The sequence below is a fragment of the Periplaneta americana genome, chromosome 1 (genome assembly GCF_040183065.1).
Source record: "Periplaneta americana isolate PAMFEO1 chromosome 1, P.americana_PAMFEO1_priV1, whole genome shotgun sequence".
Classification (NCBI taxonomy): Eukaryota; Metazoa; Arthropoda; class Insecta; order Blattodea; family Blattidae; genus Periplaneta; species Periplaneta americana.
In genome coordinates this window covers 82,345,333-82,368,023 of record NC_091117.1, presented here as the reverse complement: position 1 = coordinate 82,368,023, position 22,691 = coordinate 82,345,333, and positions in this window count along the sequence as shown.

Genomic DNA, 22,691 nt, shown 5'->3' with positions numbered 1-22,691 from the left:
CAGATGGAGTTATTTGTCAACAATGTGACGCTGAAACTTGTGTTCAGGTTACTGCCCAGCGACAGTCCTGATGTGTTATAAAAATGACTTTACCCCCTTTACCCGAACACAGACAAAATAAACTCGCAGTTGATACAGCGTTGTTAAATAACCAGTTAAGAAAAGATTTATAAATTGGAATAAGTTACTACTTTACCTTATAGATTTATCTAAATTTAAATAAATGTGTAGTGAAGAATATTGCTGGAGAACCTTTCAAGTGTAGTGTAAATATTTGTAATTTAAATTTATGTATTATATTGATTGAGGCTGGTTGAGTGGAAGAGAAGGCCTTATGGCCTTAACTCTGCCAGCGAAAATAAAACATTATTATTATTATTATTATTATTATTATTATTATTATTATAAATCCATATTTCTCAGTTAGAAAGCGAATGAGGGTCTACTAAGTTAGAAATATTGTAACATTAGCCACGACCGTGGAAAAACTTACAGTTCGAAAAAAAATATGAAATTTATTATATTAGATCAGAACTCCTGATAATGAAAATATGGTCGTAACGATATTTCTTTGCGGTGCTACAAGCCTTAGATAAGGAACATTCTTCTTCTACAATCTTGAGAAATGTGTTGTCTCTATTGTAGAAAAATACTGGCTCTACAATGTTTGTACAGTATATAATTTCGTTACGTGCATGCCGCGTTAGATTATTTTAGGTATCGACACAAAACTTAAGACTAAAATAAAGCAGGCAAACATTTGGGGATGCCTGTTACCTTGAAATAAATCTGAAGATTTAATACCGTTATCAAAGCTTCGAAGAAACCTTCAAAGGAATCTGAAAAAAGTGCAACTTCAAGATAGAATAGACATATACCGTACCGCTTACATACTCCAACAGTAAAAAAATATAAGATAAGATATAGTAAATAATTTAAAATAACAGTTTTTCTTCAAAGTATTCGATGAAGTATTTTAAGTATTAAGAAGTTCAGAAGAGAGCAGTGCTGTATCTGTAAAACTTACAGATGGTACATTCTTGTCCAGTCTTTTGGTCTTGTGGTTAGCAACGCTGTCTACTAACGAGAAGGTCTCGGGTTCGATTGTCGATTATGTCAGAGAATTTGTTCTTAGGAATTGTTCCTTGGCATTCACGGCATGGGTGATTGTATCGTCCTTAGATTAAATTAGATATCATTATTTGGAGATGACTGGCGCATCTTATAAAAAATTTGGTATAAGTATTATTCCCCTTAAGTGAACAATAGCGTCTCTTGCGACTTGATGAACTTTGACTTGGGACACTTCGACAACCATGCGTAGTCACAAAGGTTTCAGACAGCGTTCCGGTTTTAATAGATGGAGAGAAATAAAAACAATTTCCTCTGACATCCAAACATATTGTCGGAATTTATTGACGTTATTATTTCTCTTTAACAACAAACACGAGAGATAAGAAATCCGACTGTACAAATTCAGATACAGAGTTTTAGAATTTCAGGGAAACTATTTTCAGAGAAGGACATTCGCAAGCATGAATCCTTTTTGGAAGATTACATTTATGATTTCACCATATAAATTGTACGATAATTTCTTATCTAACAAAAGTTGTGCGTATGTAACTCACAAGAAATCTGCCAGTTCAATTTATCTTCTACCACACACAGTTGTGAAACCGAAAATTATTTAAAATCAAAATTACTTTTTTACTTAGTGACTGGAAATGTAAATTAAGTCTTACAATAGCGTAAGACGCAATATTTTGTCTTCCAGTGTTACTTTCAATTTTACGAAAGAACAAACAGTGTAGAACTCATTTCCAATTGATCTTCTGGAGAATAAACAATAGGGAATGTGATAGAAAGCACCAACATGGAGAATATGTATCATTTGATAATTCATCAGACACTTCTTAAAATAATAATAATAATAATAATAATAATAATAATAATAATAATAATAATAATAATAATGATTTATTCTAGCTGGCAGAGTTAAGGTCGTAAGGCCTTCTCTTCCATTCAACCAGCAAAAAGTATACATACATATGTATGAATTTACAAAGAATTCAACAATTGGATTTAGATAAGAGCTACATTTATACAAGAGTTATTTACGAATTAAACAACGAAATACTGTGAACTATTAATTAAACACTGAAATACAAACTATGTAGCAGAATTAAGCTAAAATACATAGAATGTTAATATATTTCAAATAATGTTAGACAATAGAAAGAGATTATGAGACAATTTTGAAAATACAGCACTATCAGGATTCATGTCTAAAGGAAGGAGTAACAATGTAGACAGTGATAGTTTTAGTCAGTATGATTGGAGTGAAATGCTAAGAAGGTTATCTTTTAAGCTGTTTTTAAAAGTGTAATATTGTCTTGCAGTCCCTAATACTTTGTGACAAGGAATTCCATTGTGTAATGTAGAGATAACAGCGAAAAATACAGTGTTATATACACGTTAAATACCACTTCTTTTCATCGGATCCAGATGGGATTATCTCCAATGGAAAATAAATTATACGATTGAACAGCGAATTTATTTGGTGGAATGTTACGTGAAAAAAAATAATTATAGAAGATGCGTTCGGAGATTTGTTCGTAAATATCTTGGCTCTAGAATTCCCATAAAATCTTGCGTTTCGAAGTTGATGAACAAGTGGCGTACAACAGGTACAGTTTGTGATAGAGGCTTACAGAGGAAGCGGAAAAATCAGAAATAATCCCCGTACTGTAGAAGAACTGAAAGCTGAAATAACACGTGCAATATAGTACATTATAGAAGCGAAATTGCAGAAAGTGGAGAGTAGTTTGTTTAAACGACGTGGGGCATGTGTTACTGCGTAAAGAGGTAATTTTCAACAGTATCTGAAATAAATGGTGAGTAATAAACCTGTATACATGTTTGTTTTAATAACAATTTATATTCGTAGACTTATTTTATACAATGTCTTGATTTTCCGGTATTAACGGAACACGCTCTCCGTCGCACAGTGTGCAAAAACGCAACAAGATGTACAAAATTAATAACTTCTCTGGATTTCGACGGATTCTTATGAAAATTTGTACATATCTTACAGGTAACACATATTTTTTGTGTACAAACTCTGATTGCGTTTTATTATGAGAAACTATCCCTTTATAGGGGGTGATTTTAGACAAAATTAATAACTTCTCTCCTATCTAACACATTTTTATGAAACATTGTACGGAAGTTACAGGTAGCATATATTTTGTGTGTAAATTATAACTTATTTTTACGGTTCCATAAGAGGACGTATTCCTTTACAGGGGATGCATTTACACAAAATTGACTTCTCTCCTACTTGAAAAATTTTTATGAAACTTTGTACACGAGTTACAGGTAGCATGTATTTTTGTGTACAAATTCTGATTAAATATTTATGCTACTTGTAGGCCTAATTGTTGTACAAAGTTTCATAAGAATATATTATATAGGAGAGAAGTTAGTAATTTTGTTTAAATTCACCACTATAAAGGGGCAGTTCCTCTTATAGAAACATAACCAAACTTCGTAGATAAAAAAATATATGCAACCTCTAACTTCTGTATAAAGTTTCATAAAACCCTATTACATAGGAGAGAAGTTATTAATTTTGTCAAAGTGCACCCGCTGTAAAGGGGTAGTTTTTCTCGTGCTAACGTAATCAGAGTTTGTACACAAAAAAATATGTGCGCCCTGCAAGGCTGTACAAAGTTTTATAAAAATCTGTTAGAATACATAGAAGTTATTAACTACTAGATTTTCATTCTGATCCACGATGAGTTTGTTAAAGTTAGGTAAAAATGTGTCCAATGTATTTTTAACCTGACGTTTGATGTCATGTGAATAATTTTGCAAGTCTAAACACTCACACAGTGAATAAAAACTTCCTTGTTCCATTATTCTTTTCTGCTGTTAAGCCAAACATGAAACAGTTTTCGCCGCGTTACCGTATGCCCCATCACTGAAAAAAAAATTAATTCCCGTACTGTAAAATGCGCAAGAACGCGCAACGCTCTAAATGATGCTATATTAAATGGTAAAATAATTGTTGTAACCGGACGTGACCGACTATACTAAAAGTCACATTATATTATTTTGGAGAACTTAAAAAAATATTAATGTTTTTCATTTGTAATATTTAAACCGTACTGTAGGAAGAAAAATACTTTGCAAAATTAAAATTGAAGTTACATTAGTACGAACGTACCTCTCTGAACAGACTGCATGCCTCACAACACAATAAATCACTAACAATTGGCACTTATTCACCCACATAGTAAGCCTCTCTGTCTACGACTGAACCGAGCGAGATGTGTTAGAAAGAACTCATTGTTCATACTCTTCTAAAATATATAGCTTGGTCCTAATAAAACAGTAAAAGTATTTCTCACAGCATTCTCCAAATGTTAAAGAATATGAATTCATATTAACCTATGCCTAACTTAACAAGTCGAAATTTGATTTTTGTCCACCTAGATTGAGAAAATTGCACACTTTGCGTCGGTGCAAGCACGACATGCAGGGAAGTATACGCTAGGTTCCATGCAGTCTAGTTTCCTCATAAAATGAGAGCATAAATGGAAATGAAATTTGCTCCAATGAATCTGTCACAGCTTTTAAAATTCAACCCTATTTTGACGATTCATTTAGTACTTCTTCAAATTAATAATAATAATAATAATAATAATAATAATAATAATAATAATAATAATAATAATAATAATAATAATTTATTGCTAAAAAATATACATATATTTTTTTAATTAGGGCTATTGAAATTATATTTTCCTCATAATTAGGAGAATGTCTGAAATGACTTTATATCATTTACATACATTTCTGCTTTAGAGAACAAGAAACACAGATAACAGCATACTTTTATTATTGAAACGGCGTGATGAAATAGTTTGAAGTTGTGATTATTTCGCTTTCGAAAACAGATAATCTTCTTTGTGTTTGGCACCTTTCACAGGAGCCGGATATTCATCCGTGCAGGCAATCATGCATGTAAATGATATCGCCTATGTGAATAGTTAGGTTATGAATAATGTGCCTTCTCACCATCCGGTACGGATATCTATGTTGTCGGAGTCATAAATCGTCCATGTACATCCATTATTTTGTAGGGGCGCGGACCGAACATTTGTCTATTCCACGTCCCGTCAACATCAGTTTCGCATTGTCTCTACACGAGCCCGGCGTTTGATTGAACAAATATTTCTGAGTGTCACTCCTCATCTATAGAAATAAGACCAAATGTATGAGACAAAATTCTTTAATTTAGATAATATCTATATTTCGTCTACTACTATACGTATATTGAGTAGCTCCATGTTAGGTTGTACATTGCAATAATTCTTCACTAAGACTATAGAAAATGTAATCTGTCCTTCACACGATACTACTAAATAGGAAAAGCAATTGATATTTGAAATTTTATGGACTGAAAGGGTTAGGTATAGCGTACAGCAGTAAACTTTTTGGAAATATTCAACATTTTTTTCCTCCATTACTGTACCTTGTGTAATAATGAAAATTGGTATGTGCTTCTGCTATATGAAAACATTTTTTTACGATAAAAAAAACATTTATATATACAGTATTTTTTTTTTTTCAAAATTTACAATTGTGGCAGTTCACTGTGCAGTGATAAAACGTTTCCCTCATAACTCATAAACTTGTCAACTTTTTCATGTTCTGTCTCTTTTATTTTATTGCTGAAACTCATATTTACAATACCGTGCTCTTTCAACTATATTTCTTAATAAATAATATATATTTTTTTATTTTGTGTTAGAAGAAAATACTGACATTTGACCATTTTTTAAAGAATTTATTTTTTATCAGATAATCTATCAAAGGCAGAGAAGTTATCTTGCATCATATTGTAGATATGCCATGCATAAATATACACAAAAAATTTCATCACAGAATGTTGGATAATTTTTTAGTTATGTGGGAAACGCTTGTTCACTACACAGGGAACTGAATTTTGGAAAAAAATGTTGTAAATAATTTTTGTATATCGTAAGAATATATATATATTTTTTCATACAGTGTTTTACACATACCAGTTTTCATTATTGTACAAGATACAGCAATGGAGGAAAAAAATGTTGAATATTTCCAAAATTTCACTCCTGTAAGCTGTACCTAACCCCTTAAGGGGGAAAGGAATTGACCATCCTACTCCATTATCCCCTGGCCCAGTTGCCTCAAATGTGCTGACTTCTTGGTATCACTTGTGAGGTTCATACTTGTCTTCGGACAGTTGACTAAACAACAACAACAACAACATTAATTCTCAAATACAATTATAATTCAAATGGAAGTATGTTCATTCTGTGATTTTATAAATTGTTGTTTAAAATAAATATATATTACCCATAGAACTATGATTCCATTGGGACATATAATAATGTTATGGTTTAAAGCAGAGATACACGTTAATGTGTATTTATACTGCGTGTAACCAGTGTTTTAATTCGTGTGCACTGTTCTGAAGATTGCCTAGCTGCTAGGATCTAGACGCTCTTGATTTTCTTGTATCACTAGTCAGTGACCGATGAAGATCGACTGCAGAGCTTAAAGAAGGAACTGAAATACGTGATCACTCAATGCTGTAGGCCTGTATAAACAGAGATGTACGCGAATGATAATAAACGATGTTCAGTATTTCACTTACAACCCTCAGTGGAAAAGAGATTATCCATTTTCGGAGATATAAAATTAAGCACAATCTGCTGCTGCTGCTGCTGCTGCTGCTGCTGCTGCTGCTGCTGCTGCTGCTGCTGCTGCTACTGCTACTGCTACTGCTACTGCTACTGCTACTGCTACTGCTACTGCTACTACTACTGCTACTACTACTACTACTACTACTACTACTACTACTACTACTACTACTACTACTATATTACAATTTTTGTATCTTTATTTTATTCTAGACCTAGTTAAGTGGAAGAGAAGGCCACAAGCACTTAACGCCACCGAATAAAAAGTATTCATATAAATCCTCATATTAATAAATATATTTTTACCTTTCTTCTGAACTCAAGACTCAGTAAATCAAGCAAAGTGTTAAATGTAGCCGAAAAAGCTAAAAAAGAAAGTCGGAGAAGCAATGTCAGATCTTGATCGGTTTTGTAGTGGATTAGCTCTTCTGCTACAGCAAGAAAGTGAAACAAGAGAGCTTCGTTCCATGAAATAATTATAATGATAATAATGATGATAATAATAATAATAATAATAATAATAATAATAATAATAATAATAATAATGACAGTAATACTCATAATAAGTTTAAAGACTACTATGACATTCTTTTCATTTTTCTCAGTTTCAAATATGTCATGCTAGTGTTTAATCAGCGCAGATGTTATTTATGTAGGCCTACTAGAAATATTTTAATTAAATTTTAAAACCCACGGTTAACTCGAAAACCTTAAGCAATTAAAATGTTTTGAATACAAATTTGGAATCAGAGCGATGATTTCTATGAGAATCCGCAGTTCTAACAGACAGAAGGTGTCACTCTGCATACGAAAGTCCGCGAGGCAAAAAACGCATTTTTTTTAACTCGCCATAACTCGCAAACCAGTAAAGATTTTGAGTAGCAGCCACTTTTAAAAGTAATTTCCAATCTCCCTAAACATTTCTCTCACTTTGACCCCCTATCCAACATGAAAAATAAAAAGGTTTATCGCGTATCATGTCAATGTCTATTTTGGACGGCTCACTTCGAGGTTATTATTTTTTTCTCACTGTCCAGAATAGATTTTGATTTAGAATTTTTTTCTATGCTTTCGTTAGACATTTATCTATGTATCCTAAAAATTACAGTGCGTTTGATTTATTATACTAGGAGCTACGCCATAATAATATTTACCGGTGCGGCAAACAGATTCCTCGTCTGGTAGCTCGGCAACAAAAGCACAAAAATGGCGAACGATAATGCTTAAGCCTACCTAGACTTTATAGAGCCTTCACTTCCTAAGCCGTCCTAAGTCGTAAGCAAAGAGGAGGAGTCACGCCGGAACTCTCTGCGACGCGACTATAATACCAAAAATGTATCTCGGAATTTGAACGGTAAATATAATATTGAGTACGTAATTAAAATTATCCCTGAATTACGTTTGTAGTAAATATACTGGCACTGAATATACACTGGCTCCAAAAACTATTAGCACACCCCAATTTGTTATAGTGCTGGATTCAATTTAAGGCAATTGAAAATGCAGTTTATACATAAGAGCCATGATAAATTAGTTACAAATTACGAAATTATTCAATGACACGATAAACAACTTTCTAAAAATTAAAATATAGCATTAGAATCACCAAAAAAATTATTGGCACACTGGCGCCAACGTAAGTTTCTGTCATTTAAATTGCATTAAACATAAGGTCATGTTTCTGTACCTTCACTAAGGGTTGTTTACCAGTCAATCGTAAGTCTGGTATGTTACTGTCAACATGGGACCGAAGAAAGGTGAACATTCATCCTCTGTTCGAGATAAAGTGTTACTGCACTCACAAGGAAAAAAGGTACAGAACTGCACTCACAAGGAAAAAGTTACAGACAGATAGGTAGAATACTATCTAGAAGGTTCTCTACTGTAAGATCTAATACATAAACACAGAGAACAAGGATCCACACGAAACAAGCAGAGATCTAGTCGCCCATGAAAACTCACATATCAAGAGAAAAGAACCATCATACGTTTAGCCCAAAAGAAGCCTATAAAAGGTGCTGCCTCTTTAGCTGCTGACATCGCAATAACATCTAACAACACGGTAAGTGCTCAAACAGTACAAAATGTCTTGAAAAGTACTGATATTCACGGCAGGTCGTCCAGCAAAAACCATAAATTTGCTAGGTAAATACGAAGAAAGGCTTTGACTTTGCAAGGAATATTGTGGAAAAGCATTGCAATTCTGGGACACTGTCATATTCTTAGACGAGTCGAAGTTCAATTTGTTCGCTTCTGAAGGACGGAAAAAAGTCTGGCGAAAACGTAGAACAGAATTACAACAACAATACATAGTTTCAACAATAAAACATGGAGGTTGGTATGTTATGGTATGGAGGTGCATGGCGTCCTCAGGAGTTAGAAATCTGGCCTTTATTGATGGAAAAATGGATCAATACAAATTTATTGCTGTGTTGCGGGATATTTTGTCCAACAGTGTGCACAAGCTCGGCCTGGATGGTGTCTTCCGTTTCCAACAAGATAAGACTCCAAACACACTGCTATAGAAACAAGAGAGTGAGTACTATATAATGCCTCAAGAAGACTTCTTATTCCACCACAGACTCCAGATTTGAATCCCATTTAGTATTTGTGACATCTTGGAAGCGAAACGGTCAAGCGCCGCCCAACTAATAAAGAAGAGCTTAAGAGGGTTTTTGGATACATGATCTCAAATTTCCCCTAAAACGACGAGATATTTGGTTCATTCAATAGCGAGACGTCTGAAAGCTGTCATCCGTGGTAAAGGCTTGCATACAGGATACTGAAAACACATTACAGAGACCTATTATATCTTTAGTATAATGTGCCAAATTTTTTTTTTGAAACCAGAAAGTGGACATTCTTTTGTAAATAATTATTTTGTGTTATTGTTGATGTAATGTCAGTCAAAGATATGTAGTTTCATATTACAGTAAGGAATAAACATGTTATTATCTTAAACTTATACTTTTTACAGATATTACAGGGAAAATATTAAGTGTGCCAATACTTTTTTGTGCCAGTGTAGGCCTATATAGTCTAACAAGTTACACACCACAGGTATTACGTCCTTATTTTCCTCCCTCAATATTTACTGTTGCTTTTATAGCAGTTAATATGAAGCCTACTCACGTCGCTTGTACAACTCTTAGAAATATCTCTAGTTATATTTTATAGCATGAAATTATTTCTCTTAAAATTCCTCCCATCGTGCGTAACATTTCATTTATGAAGTCTCAGACCTCTGGTTTTGGAGTGTTACTCACGAATCATGCTTACGGACTTACTAAATTTACAGTCTGTGTAGGAACAATTTATCTTTCTGACTCTTTGTACAAAATAAGAATTTGCATTCCAATTTATAAGGGTAAAGCTAAGAATGCATAAGTGCAATATAAGAGGGGATATGCTTAATATTATATGAAAATATGAAAAGACAATATTTAATATATCGATAACAATCTTGTCTACATAATCCACACTCTTTCCTGGTTGAAATTAAAATACCGGATGTGTAAAAAATTACGTCCAATTTCTATTCATGTATGCATACCCGTGTATAAGGATTAGTCTATAATAATAATAATAATAATAATAATAATAATAATAATAATAATAATAATGATTATTATAATAATAGTGATAATAATAATAGTGATAATAATAATAGTGATAATAATAATAGTGATAATAATAATTATGATTATAATAATTATGATTATAATAATTATAATTATAATAATTATAATAATAATGATAATAATAATTATAATAATAATGATAATAATTATGATTATAATAATTATAATAATAATGATAATAATTATGATTATAATAATAATATTATTATCATTATTATTATTATTATTATTATTATTATTATTATGAAGTTCATAAGTTAAGCCAGGGTCCTATTGAATATGGTGTGACAAGTTGGACAAGTATAAAACTAAAGAAATATTTTCAAATACTAGGGATCCCATATCTCAAACAATAAAGATACTACAGAGGCGATAAAAAAGGGGTTTTATAATATAACAACAGGAACATATCTCACAAATCCTCAGTACAGTTTAAATCTCTTCTCAGCGGGTCTGCTTTATATATGTAATGTGTTGTGAATTTTATGTTTGGAAAAAAATGCAAAGTTCGAGTGGGCTTATATCTAGAAGAGGTTGTGTGAACAATCCGAAAATTTTTGTTATGTATGTGGGTGTTATGTGATAAAGCAGCAGAAAAGAAACATTTATCAAGAGTTTGTATCTGGCCTATTTTAAAATTAAATTAGAAGATCAAGACAAGAATTTCGCTCCATAGGCCCTATAGTATTGTGTGTAAAACGTGTGTAGAAAATCTAAGACGATGGCACAACGGATTTCGTTTCCTCAATTAAAAAATATAAAATCTGTAAACAGAGATATACGAGATTAGACAAGCTGTCATAATATAGCAAGTATACAAATTTTAATCAACCATGCTGTAAGTCGGATATGCAGAGATTGCAATACTAGAATGGCGAACTTTCAATTTTGTGTTAAATAGAGAATTATGCAAAATCTGTACGTGATACGTAAAAACTATTATTATTTTCGAAATCAGAGCACTCTATTTCACCATTATGATATAAAATATTCCGTGCCGCAAAATCATCGCAGGCCTGTGTAACTCGAGGTTAGTTTCTACGTACATTATACTGTATAGGCTAAATTTAAATTATAAACATTGAAACTCGATTTAATATTAACTGATATTTGCAGTAAAACATGTGGTAAATTACTAAAGCATGAAAGAAATTCGTGTGTAAAGCCAGTTGATTTTCAATTGTTTCGCCAACAAGAGAGGAAAGGTAATCATCACAGCGCCCTGAATATGCGCCTCAATACTTATGAAGAGGATAATGAACATTGGATAGAGAGCATGATTTGTTTTTTTGTGGTTGTAACTGACGACGTAACTTTTGTTTAAGTCCTTCCGTTACAAATTTTGACAACCGAAATCTCATTTTAATTTGTCATCGAGTTCAATGAACGTATTTCTTTGCTAGTGAAAAACATGAGCATAGCGAAATTCAATATAATCATGAGATGAGATATCGTCGCTTAAGAACCAATACCGCGTAACTGACAAAATGTAAATTTTACAGGAGAAGGAAAAAACCGAATAAAAACCATAAAAATGACGCAATAGTCTTGAAAAGTGGTGTATGGCATGAAATAGCATAACTAATTTGTAACTAAGTGAAAATGGATGATCGTGGCCGTAGACATTTGGCCATGTCACTTACGCGGTATTGGAACTCTGCCGTTGATTACATTTTCTTAGTTACGCGGTATTGTGAGACAACTTAGCAGCTTCAGGACACATGCTGACAAGCGTTTTCTTTGCGTGAAAACTGCCTTCTGGAAATATTATTCGTGCTCTTGTATATGTCAATGAGTTATCTGAATTGTTGTCCTACCATCTGACTTGAGGTCAAGGTCGGTAGGCTGTAGCTTGAATCAGCACTAGATTACGTTCCAGACAATTATTGCTGCATTCTTAGTCAATCAAATGCTGAAACTATGGGAAAGGAAAAAGAAGACACAGTTCAATGTTTATTGTTATAATAATAATAATAATAATAATAATAATAATAATAATAATAATAATAATAATAATAATAATAATAATAATAATGAAAATCTGATACCAGGTACTTTATTTTTGCACTACGTATTTGAATAGATAAGTAGAATTGTTACTAAAACGCTGCTGACAAATATAATTTTATAATAAAATAATTAATACTAATAATGATAATAATAATAATAATAATAATATTATTATTATTATTATTATTATTATTATTATTATTATTATTATTATTGACAATGGACTTGACTGACTTGCGAATAATGAAAAGAAAATCATATAAAAATATAATAATGATAATTTTTCAGATACAATATTCGTTAAACACAATAAAGAAATAATTATAGGCCTATGCTGAAATCACAAAAAGTAATCCTTGAGTAACCCTAGTGTGGAATACTATCATAAAAACTATGGCACAATCGGTTCTATATACAATAATGTGACGGTAATTTAGGCAGGCTACGAATGCTTTTTTTTTCCTGTGCTTTTGCACGAGAACATGACTTTTTTTTTTACTGAAGGGACGCCATCAGTACTATTAGCTAACCAATATCGCACAGTTCATTCCCAATGTACACAGAAACATCTTTTTGCAAACCTGAATTTTTTTCTCATCAACTTTTAGGTTGTAGACAAATGTTCTCTTTCTTCTCAATTCAGAATTTGTACTGTCAGGTCGTTTCGTAGATTTGATACGTAAACGGCCCTCTGTTCCCAAGTCATAGTTTTCCAGAATGCCTGAAAGATGTCTTCTCTCATTAGAAATTAAATTACAGCCCCTTACTTTCGAATTTTGGCACATTTTATAACTACACTCTGGCCCCAAATTCCTTGCATCTCTTTCCGTATCATGTGTTACTTTGCCATCTTTCGATCTCTTGTAGCTAAGATAAGCTTCCTCTTCTATTCTAAGTTTTCTATTTTTCATTTTCTTCCACTTAACCTTTTGTGGCTTTGAACTTCTTTTTCTTTTCTGGAAAATTTCCATGAAACGCTTGTAGATTATTCTCTTTACCTTTTTCTGACGAATGTAAAGATGTAGAATAAGTAGCACTCACAAATTCTTCGGGGTCGTCTACATCTGAAGACGCATCCGAAATTTGGTGTAGATCCTTCATTGACGGGGTATTGTCTTCAGTTTCTGCCCTATCCTATTTCTAGCGGTATTATTTTAATAGTGTTGCTTTAAATCATACCAGAATGCATAATACGATCATAACATTACCGTTAACACTGGACGGATAATCCCTGATCTGTAGCAGCTCATTTTGAGAAGGACGGTTTTCTTTTGCATTTGAATTATCAGGCAGTACACCTACGAATAAGATGAGATTACTAGTGTTTATAAATGTGATATAAATGGCTTAAAAACATGTGTAGTAAATATTATAATCAATTTAGATATTCCTTCTACCGGAGCAAATGGAAGGAACCAAGCTCAGCACCACTGAATGTAGCGCAAATTATTTTAGTGGCCCATTCATGATTATTTATATTAAGTATTTAAATTAAGTTTGCTGTTATGATTCCGTAACTGAAGAAAAATAAACGTTTAATAACTGTCATACTTCTTATGCCATACCTTTGTTAATGTTCACAGAAGTTTCTCCCGCCTTGAATGCAGAACATAGCACAGATAGGATTTCGTTCTCGCTAAACTGACTGTCTGATTCAGTGTCCATTTCTTCTCTTGTATCTGTAGGCCTATATAATAATAAAATATTAAATGTACTATATTTCAGTGAATGAACTTTGAGATTCTGCGGCAATTGAGCTCAACTAACATTCAATTGACATTAGTGAAATAATTCTATTATATTTACCTTTTAAATAATTGAAACTGAACACTTCTTTAATCTTCTCAGAATATCACACACTGTTGATACAATTTTACAAGGCAGTAACGAGAACCAGCTTCCGTACTGAGGGCGCGCAGGAAGTAGACATAATATCTGTTGTCAGATACGCGGTATTTCCTACAGACTTCTCGTGACTTCAGATACGCTGTATTGTACCCCCCTCCTTCGCACTCAGGCCATTCATGCAATCAAATTCCCGCGCTTGTCAATGCATGCAGATGACAGTGGAGGTATCATTTGTGCAAAAAAAAAAAAAAAACAGTTTTGACCAAAAATGTCAGTTACGCGGTACTGGTTCTTAAGCGACGATATAAAATAATCAGAAATCTGGAAATAAATATAATAATTTATAATTTAACTTACTTATAATTTTTTAGGAACACGGAGGTTCATTGCCACCCTCACATAAGCCGCCATCGGTTCCTATCCTGAGAAAGATTAATCTAGTCTCTACCATCATACCCCATCTCCCCCTCAAATCCATTTTAATATTATCCTCCGATCTAAATCCCGGCCTCCCCAAAGGTCTTTTCCCCTCAGGTCTCCGAACTAAAAATCTATATGCATTTCTGGATTCATCCATACGTGCTACATGCCCTGTCCATTTCAAACGTCTGGATTTAATGTAATTTAAATTAACCTAAAAGAAAGTTAATGGTGTGTATAACATCTTTTTACCCCAATTTGAACTAAAGAATAACAAAAATCTGTCTAAATACAATGAAAAGAAACTTCACTAACAATTTTACACCTAAGAACAAACTTTTCTCTTATTATCTTTAGAAAATGTTTTATGTAAACTTCAAGCAATATGGTTAACTTGTGAACATCCGTCAGTTATGTTTAGCTTCAAGTTAGGATGAAAGTGCCTAAAATTAGTATTTATAGTCTACAATCAAAATTTTGTAATTCAGCATAACTGAGGGTAAGTTTATGTATTAATATAAGATTAACTCTTCATACAATTGACCCTTACTATAATGTAATAAACAGGGTGATTCACGAGAATTTACCGCCACTTACGGAACTTATTTTTCTGAAGACATTTTGAGCAAAAAATATCATATAAACATATGTCCTAATCTCAATAATTACAGAGTTACACTAATTTGAAGTTGTTAGCAAAATACATTTTGTCTTTAGTTTTAAGGATAAAATAATATTATAAATACAGAATGTTTAGTGTTCTGAAGCATAAAATGTGTTGTTAATTACTTTTTAGAGATTTTTTTTTTCAAATTTTTTTTACTAAAAATTGCATCATTCTTACACACTTATCACAATCATTATTACAAATCATACGACTTTAGGAACTTGATTCTTCACAGTTTAATTATGCATCCTATTGTACAGTCTTGAAGAATTTAAAAGTGTGGCGTGATTTGTAACAATTGTTGTGATAAAGGCGTAAGAAAAATGTAATCTTGTAATTAAAATCGAAAAAAAATTCTGTACGAAGCAACTATGGAATTCACAACACATTCTTAGCTTTAGAATACTAGCTAATGAAAGAAATGATATTCCTGAATAGTTCATTCTTTATCTGTAATATTCTTTTACCTTAAAACTAAAGAATAATCATATTTTGCTAAAAAAACTTGAATTTAGTGTAACTCTGAAAATATTGAGATTAGGTCACATGTTTATATGACCTTCTACTCAGAATATCTTTGGAAATAAGCTCCGCAAGTAACGTAAAATCCTCGTGAATCACTCTGTATAATGTGTTTATCATTGTATCTCACAAGTAATAAAATGACAAGAAATTGATAAATAACAAATCATTACGAATTTATGAAATAATATAATGCAACAGAGAAGATATTCATACATTACAGAAAGCTAAAATTAGAATAAAAGAAACATGAACAAAGCATCGTAATAATCGAAAATTACTCGGACGAAATTTTGTCACTAATATTTTCGTTTCTATTTTCATTAAGGATTCAAAATTTTTGGTCCATGTATGCGAATTTTGAGACACACTATACTGTATATAAATATAACTTATGTAACGGTAAAATGTGGAAGTGTGTCATGACGTGAGGCCAAGACGAGATCTACAATGCAAAGCTTCATTTTTCTCTCTTTATTTTTCATATTATTTATAATTAAAGTGCTTCTAGTACTTACGAGTTTGTCATTCATACTGCTTCCAAATCTAAAGTTTAGATGTGGATTCTTAGAATCAATTCAGTATGAATACCGAAGACTGATTGTAGTAGAAGTATAAATTTGATTATTCAAATACAAGCACCAAAGACAATCTATTTTTATCTTAAAACCAGAAAGATATTTTTGGTGATAAAACTTCGAGATGACCATAATGATAAGCATGCAACATATACTGAAAGAAACAATGTTTAAAATACACAAAATAATACATTTCAAGAAATGATAAGAATGCAACGGGTAAATAATTATTTAAATATCCTTGAATGGACCCTATCAACAAACATGAAGTCAAGTTTTTTTTTAATCAGCAATGGTAATACATGAAGTTTAGAAGACAAAGAGCTTACGAAGATACAGATTTATAAATATAACAAGCATGTATTCCCAAGAAAGTAATTTCTAATCCACATAAGATATAATATACAGCGTGTAATTGGTATAAGTGCCGTCCTTTTCACAGTCGTTGGGGACGGTCTACAGGATCAAAAATGTCCATACAACATAGGGTCAAAACTTGATAGTTTTCCCAGAAAAAAAATATTTATTGTCTTATTTTATTTGCGTTATACTGCTTATATCGTTAGTAAAATTACAAAAGCAATTACATTATTACGTATATCTAGCAAAGAGTTAATATTAGTTGAAATAAATATTTGTGTGTTCTATTACGTTTTCGTGAAATTAAATAAAGATGCATGCTTAAATTTGTTAACATTCTGGCATAAGAGACGTGGCAATGTAAGCAGTACTCTGCACAGACTTAAGTGCTGTATGAGTCAGCTGAGATCAAGCTCGCTGTTTATAGGTACACTGCCGAGCGGATGACAGTTCAGTACCAGGTATTCCATAAACAACTTACAGTACAATGTCATTCACAGTTTAGGAATATCATACGTTATTAATTTATGGAGAAAATAGTCGTAATTCAAGTGAGGCAGGAAGGATGTACAGTCAACGTTTTTCTCAAAGAAGGTTACCTAATCGGCGAATTTTTGTAGCAGTTTCTCAACGATTATTAGAAACTAGAAGTCTCTTATCCAGTTTCAAAAATCACACAAGCAGAAAATTGTTTAAAAATGATACTGCTTTACGGAAGCGGGAGAGACTAAAATTTTGCATTTAAAAAAAGTTTGTGTGATTTTGTGCAGTCGTTTATTTTTTAGACATATAATAAAAAATGTACCAATATTGCCAAAATTGTTAAATAAAATGGAAATTTACCATAATGTTCTATTAATGAGATTGAAAGTTTGTATTTGCTGTTCGTTTTATGTAAACAACGGTCCGCCCCTGTTTTGTACCGGTATGCCTGTACCTGCTTGATCTGTACTGTGTACTTCTAAACCCCCTCCTCCCCATCCAGTAACCTTGCAAAGCGTGTAATATTGTAAACTTTAATAAGTAGTTATATATTGCAATTAGAAAAAAATTGTTATGATATTTTTGTTCCTTATGACATCAATTATAATCAGTTAAAATAATTACACATATCCCTAACACCCTGTATAAGTAGAAACGTTAGATGAAAGTACACCATCTCGAAGAAAATACAAGCAAATACTCTAGACAGCATGAAAGAGACAGGACGTATCTACCCAGGGTAATGCAAACAACTTGAGCACCAGGAGGAACAAACTTCACGAACAGACTTAGATGGAAAGGTAGCGGTCTTGAGGGGAGAAATATGACGTAAACATGGAGCAGACGAAGAAAATGGGGTCGAGTAGATGGATGCGCACGCATAAAAGGGAGGCAAAAAACACTCAGTTCATCTAGCAGTGTTTTTTCTGTCCCTCGAGTGGAATTAACTTATGGCAATATAGCCACTGACAGGAAAAGGATAACCTTGATCTCTTCACTTTCCATAGAAGTATGTCTTTAGGGAACACCAAGACGGTTCACTCCTTTTTTCTGAATCATTCATATCACTTACTACATTGTGCTTTATTTTTACATTGCATTGTTAATATAGTTCTTGAAAGTCTCCCATCTAATCCTTACAACATTTATGCCAGTGTAGGAGTCTTGTGTGGACTTAGTCCCTTTTATGCTGCAATTGGACAGTGGAGATATTATTTTTATAGCAAAGTTAATGCAATGAAAGTAGCACTACTACAAGTTATTAAATTACATCCATAAACAATTTCGAACGCAGTCCTAAGCCTTCTTTTTCTTCCTTCAAGGTTTAGGTCACCTATTCCAATTTCAAGAACTAATTTCATCTTCTCAGACACTTTTCAGTCTACTCGTATGCCTATTAGCCTTTTAAAAGGACAGAGGTCAATTTTTCAAATTTCCCTCTCTACAGTTAACGCATTTTGGTAATGTGAGTTCTGGTCATTGTTGAGTTTTAGATGTGTTCGTAAGAGTGGTTCGTTTATTTCACCTATGGCATTCGAAATGCAAATCAGATATGAAAGTTAAATATTGTTACAATTGAAAATTATTTTACAAATTGTTATAGATCAAATGACTCCTAATAAGCATAAAAATTACGTGAAACCACAATACGTTAGAGTATCTATTCGCTGCGACGTTACAATGACGAAAACTTACGTATCCTATTAAAAGGACAATAAGAATATCCATATACATTTTTAAATTGTGTGTCTTTTTCAAATTTCAGTGGATTTTACCATGAAATGATATACTGTATGTTTGAAAATTATGCTACGAACGAAATTTACCTGAAATACAGACATATCGCTATAATGCAGCGTACAAATGCCACTGAAGACGCAACAGATGAGGATTCAGGGGACAAAAGTGATGTAACAGCTAATAATAATCTACCTGGTTCACAGCTTGGAGCAGTAGCAGAAACACTTCAGCATAGTTTTCTTGAAAAGGAGGGGAGGTGTAGGGGAGGAGGAATGGGGTGACGAACTTGTTGCGTATGGAAAGCAGACATGGTCATAGCAATGTTTCTAAAATGAATGTAGCTACATTGAATCACTCTTCAGAATAATAATAATAATAATAATAATAATAATAATAATAATAATAATAATAATAATTTACAACAATGACTTTGTTTCCTTTTATATACGAGTAAGTATAGTATAATATTTTTCCTCAAAATGTATGCTCATTTGCCTACTGTCCTTTTAAAAGGACATGTGTTTCTAGCTCAACCATTTATAACTAGAACGTTTCGTCACCATACATGTACTTCAATTATATACTACATTAAATGTGATTTGTAAAATATACAAAAATTGCAAAAAAATATTTCAGGCATTGGGTTAAACGATCGAGACGACCGACAGTGGACCGTGATGCTTCATCGGGTGTTCGCTTTCTATGAAGTCAGGACACGAGGCAGCCAGACTGCTGTGTATAGTACGAGCGAGTGACCGACCGTTCATATCATGACTAATGATGAAACAATTCCTTCCATGGACGCGAGGTTGCCTATGCTTCAACCATACAGTGTGGGTCTCTCTGAACTCAGTACAGCGATCAGATTTAAAACAAGAGCAGGTTTCAGACATACAAAGTATATTTCGGTAGAATATAAACGTTGCGCAATACCTGTTGGGAACATTTGGAGCGAAATATAGCCTATGTAAAGTTGTTGCTCTTGGTAGTTCTCTATGGAGTGTACAATTCAATTAAAGCGCACTAGAATGACTTAATATATAAAGTAATGACAATAACTCTGCACTGCAGGTTAGAAATCGACTCGCTCACTGACTACCGCACTGGACACGTAGTATCACAGTTCAGCACTGTTGCTGTAACCAGACGGTACAGAAAGCAATTCTACCCCCTTCCTTCTGACATTATGCATAATATTCGAGTGAAATATAGCTGGTATCATGTTTGTTTCATCTCTAATCACGACTCTTGGTCGGTCGTTCTTAATGAAATGCACACCTCTAATCGACATGTATTTAGAGCTGTTAAATTGATCTACTGTAGAAGTTTCGATAACACACACTTTTAGTACTGCAGCACTGCTTGTTGCGCTGGCACAAGCATAATAGCTAAGATAACTATCTGTGATATCGACATGCATTTTGCGCTACATTGAGAAACTGTTGATTGGGAGAAGTTCATATTCCAACAAGATGGAACACCGCCCCACTGGCAAAGGGTTTTTGGAAATTATCTTGACTAAATACTTCCACATAGCTGGATTGGTCGTGCAACAGACAGCAATCGCTCTCTCGTACGATGGCCACTAAAGTGTCCCGATCTCACATGTGACTTTTTTTATTTGGGAATTTGTGAAAGACAATGTTTACGACTCCACACTTCCCAACGATTTGACGAGTTCATACAAGGCATCACAAAAACTGTGGGACGTTTCGATTAAGATATCTTGTAAATTTTATCGCTCTAATGTGTGCCTTGTGACAAAAAGAGCAATTGTTCAACATCTCTGTTTTTCCAATGTAACCTGAAGAAGTACTTTATAAAACATTGTAAGTTTATTCCTGACAACAATAATATTTTTCAGATTTGTAAAACGTTGAAAGTGTCGTCCCGTGTATTGCAGTATGCAAATATTGATATGGGACGGAATGGAATTTTCGAGATTGGGGCACTATGACCCAGTACTGCGACATTTTGAGATCTAGTGCAAGGCACATTCTCAAACCTATCGGCTGACTTCACTAAGGTTCGCTGGATATCCAGATTTCGAGCAAGCCACAAGTGTCACTAAGGATTTTTTAATGAAAAACGTCGTTGTTCCTGCAATAACACATATGTGACATATTTATCGATTTTCAGATTTGTGCTCTATTAAATAACTTAAATAGTGATACAGCAAATAATAAAATCTCCTAAATGAAATAAATTTCTTTATTTCGAAAATATAAGAATTCGCAATCTCCTATGTACCACTGCCATAGGATGAATAAATGTGTTTTTCCTTCGTACTAAAAATTTTATATTTTATACATAGGAGTTATTGCAGGAACAACGACGAAAATCCAAGGCCTGACCGGGTTTCGAACCTGAATCGTCTGCGTGGCAGACTGAAGGTCTGACCACTCAATTACCGCAGGGGACAATTGAAGACCTCAGTCGTAAAAGAATGCAACATCAAATTAATGAAATATGTGACTTCGGTGGAAAAAGTAATTTTGAAGCATTCATTTATAACAATAACAATAAATGAATGAATACAATAGTTGAATAAGCTTGTATCCTTGATTAGTCAAATGGTTCTGCTAATAAATATAGGCCTAACGAAATAAGCCCTTGAAATTATTTTCCTTTCTCCTGAAGCGTGTATTACAAAGTTGTTGGTTACACCCTTATTGGAGGGATACCTTCAATTAATAATGCAATGTAGCATCAATTATAATGACCTCAGACTTAGGGAAAATCTCAAAGAAAAATCCGGTAACGAACCTAAGCAGGATTCGAAATGAAATACAAATGTAATCTAGGAGTTGACAGTCAAACGCGCTATCGCCTTGCTATGCAGGTAGCATAAATATGTTGTAAGAGGCATTTAAGGTCAGGAATAATTTTTGCTTTCTACACTGATTGTACCAAGAACGAGACGGAGATGATGAGTTTTTCTATAAAACAGCAATACGGAATTTATATCTGGGGCATGAACCTTATATGTAAAATATAAGCCCCACTCTTAAAGAGAAATAGGTTAAGATCGGATTATCGTTCACCTATTCAAGTCTCCATTCTCACACTCTCTGCTCGTCCGCCGGTATATAAATATGTATGTCCATAAGAGGATTCCGTTTGATTTATACTAAAATCCGAACTGATTGAATGGAAAAGGCTACAGATCAGCAACTCACATACTATTCCTCAGTTTGAGATGCAAATTTTCTAGACATAGGCCAATAAAGTAAAGCTGTCCGAGCGTTTCATTATAGATAAATGTGATTCTAATGCTCAAAATTCCTACTAATTTTATTTTTGACGCAGAAACTGCATCGAATATAGGCGTCCGTTCCGGGAAATGTGGTGAGAAAAGAGATAACAGAACTGTACAGCCCGATTATTTAGTCCTGACAGCTCAGCGACGCGAAAGAGGGGAAGTAATAGGAGTAGTGGGGAGAGTTCCGGAGTAGAGATAAGGGCGAGCGGTCAGTAAAGGAATACAGTACACCTCAACTGTACTGGGAACACAACGCTATACCGTATGCGAGAAATCCGATGCTCTGACTGCAGGCAACAGATTAACCTGAACATCCCTTGGCGTAACTAAATGGACTCGCCTGACCCAGGCCTAGATCGCCGGCGACTGTCAGGACTAAATAATCGTACTGTAACAAGAAAATGAGCC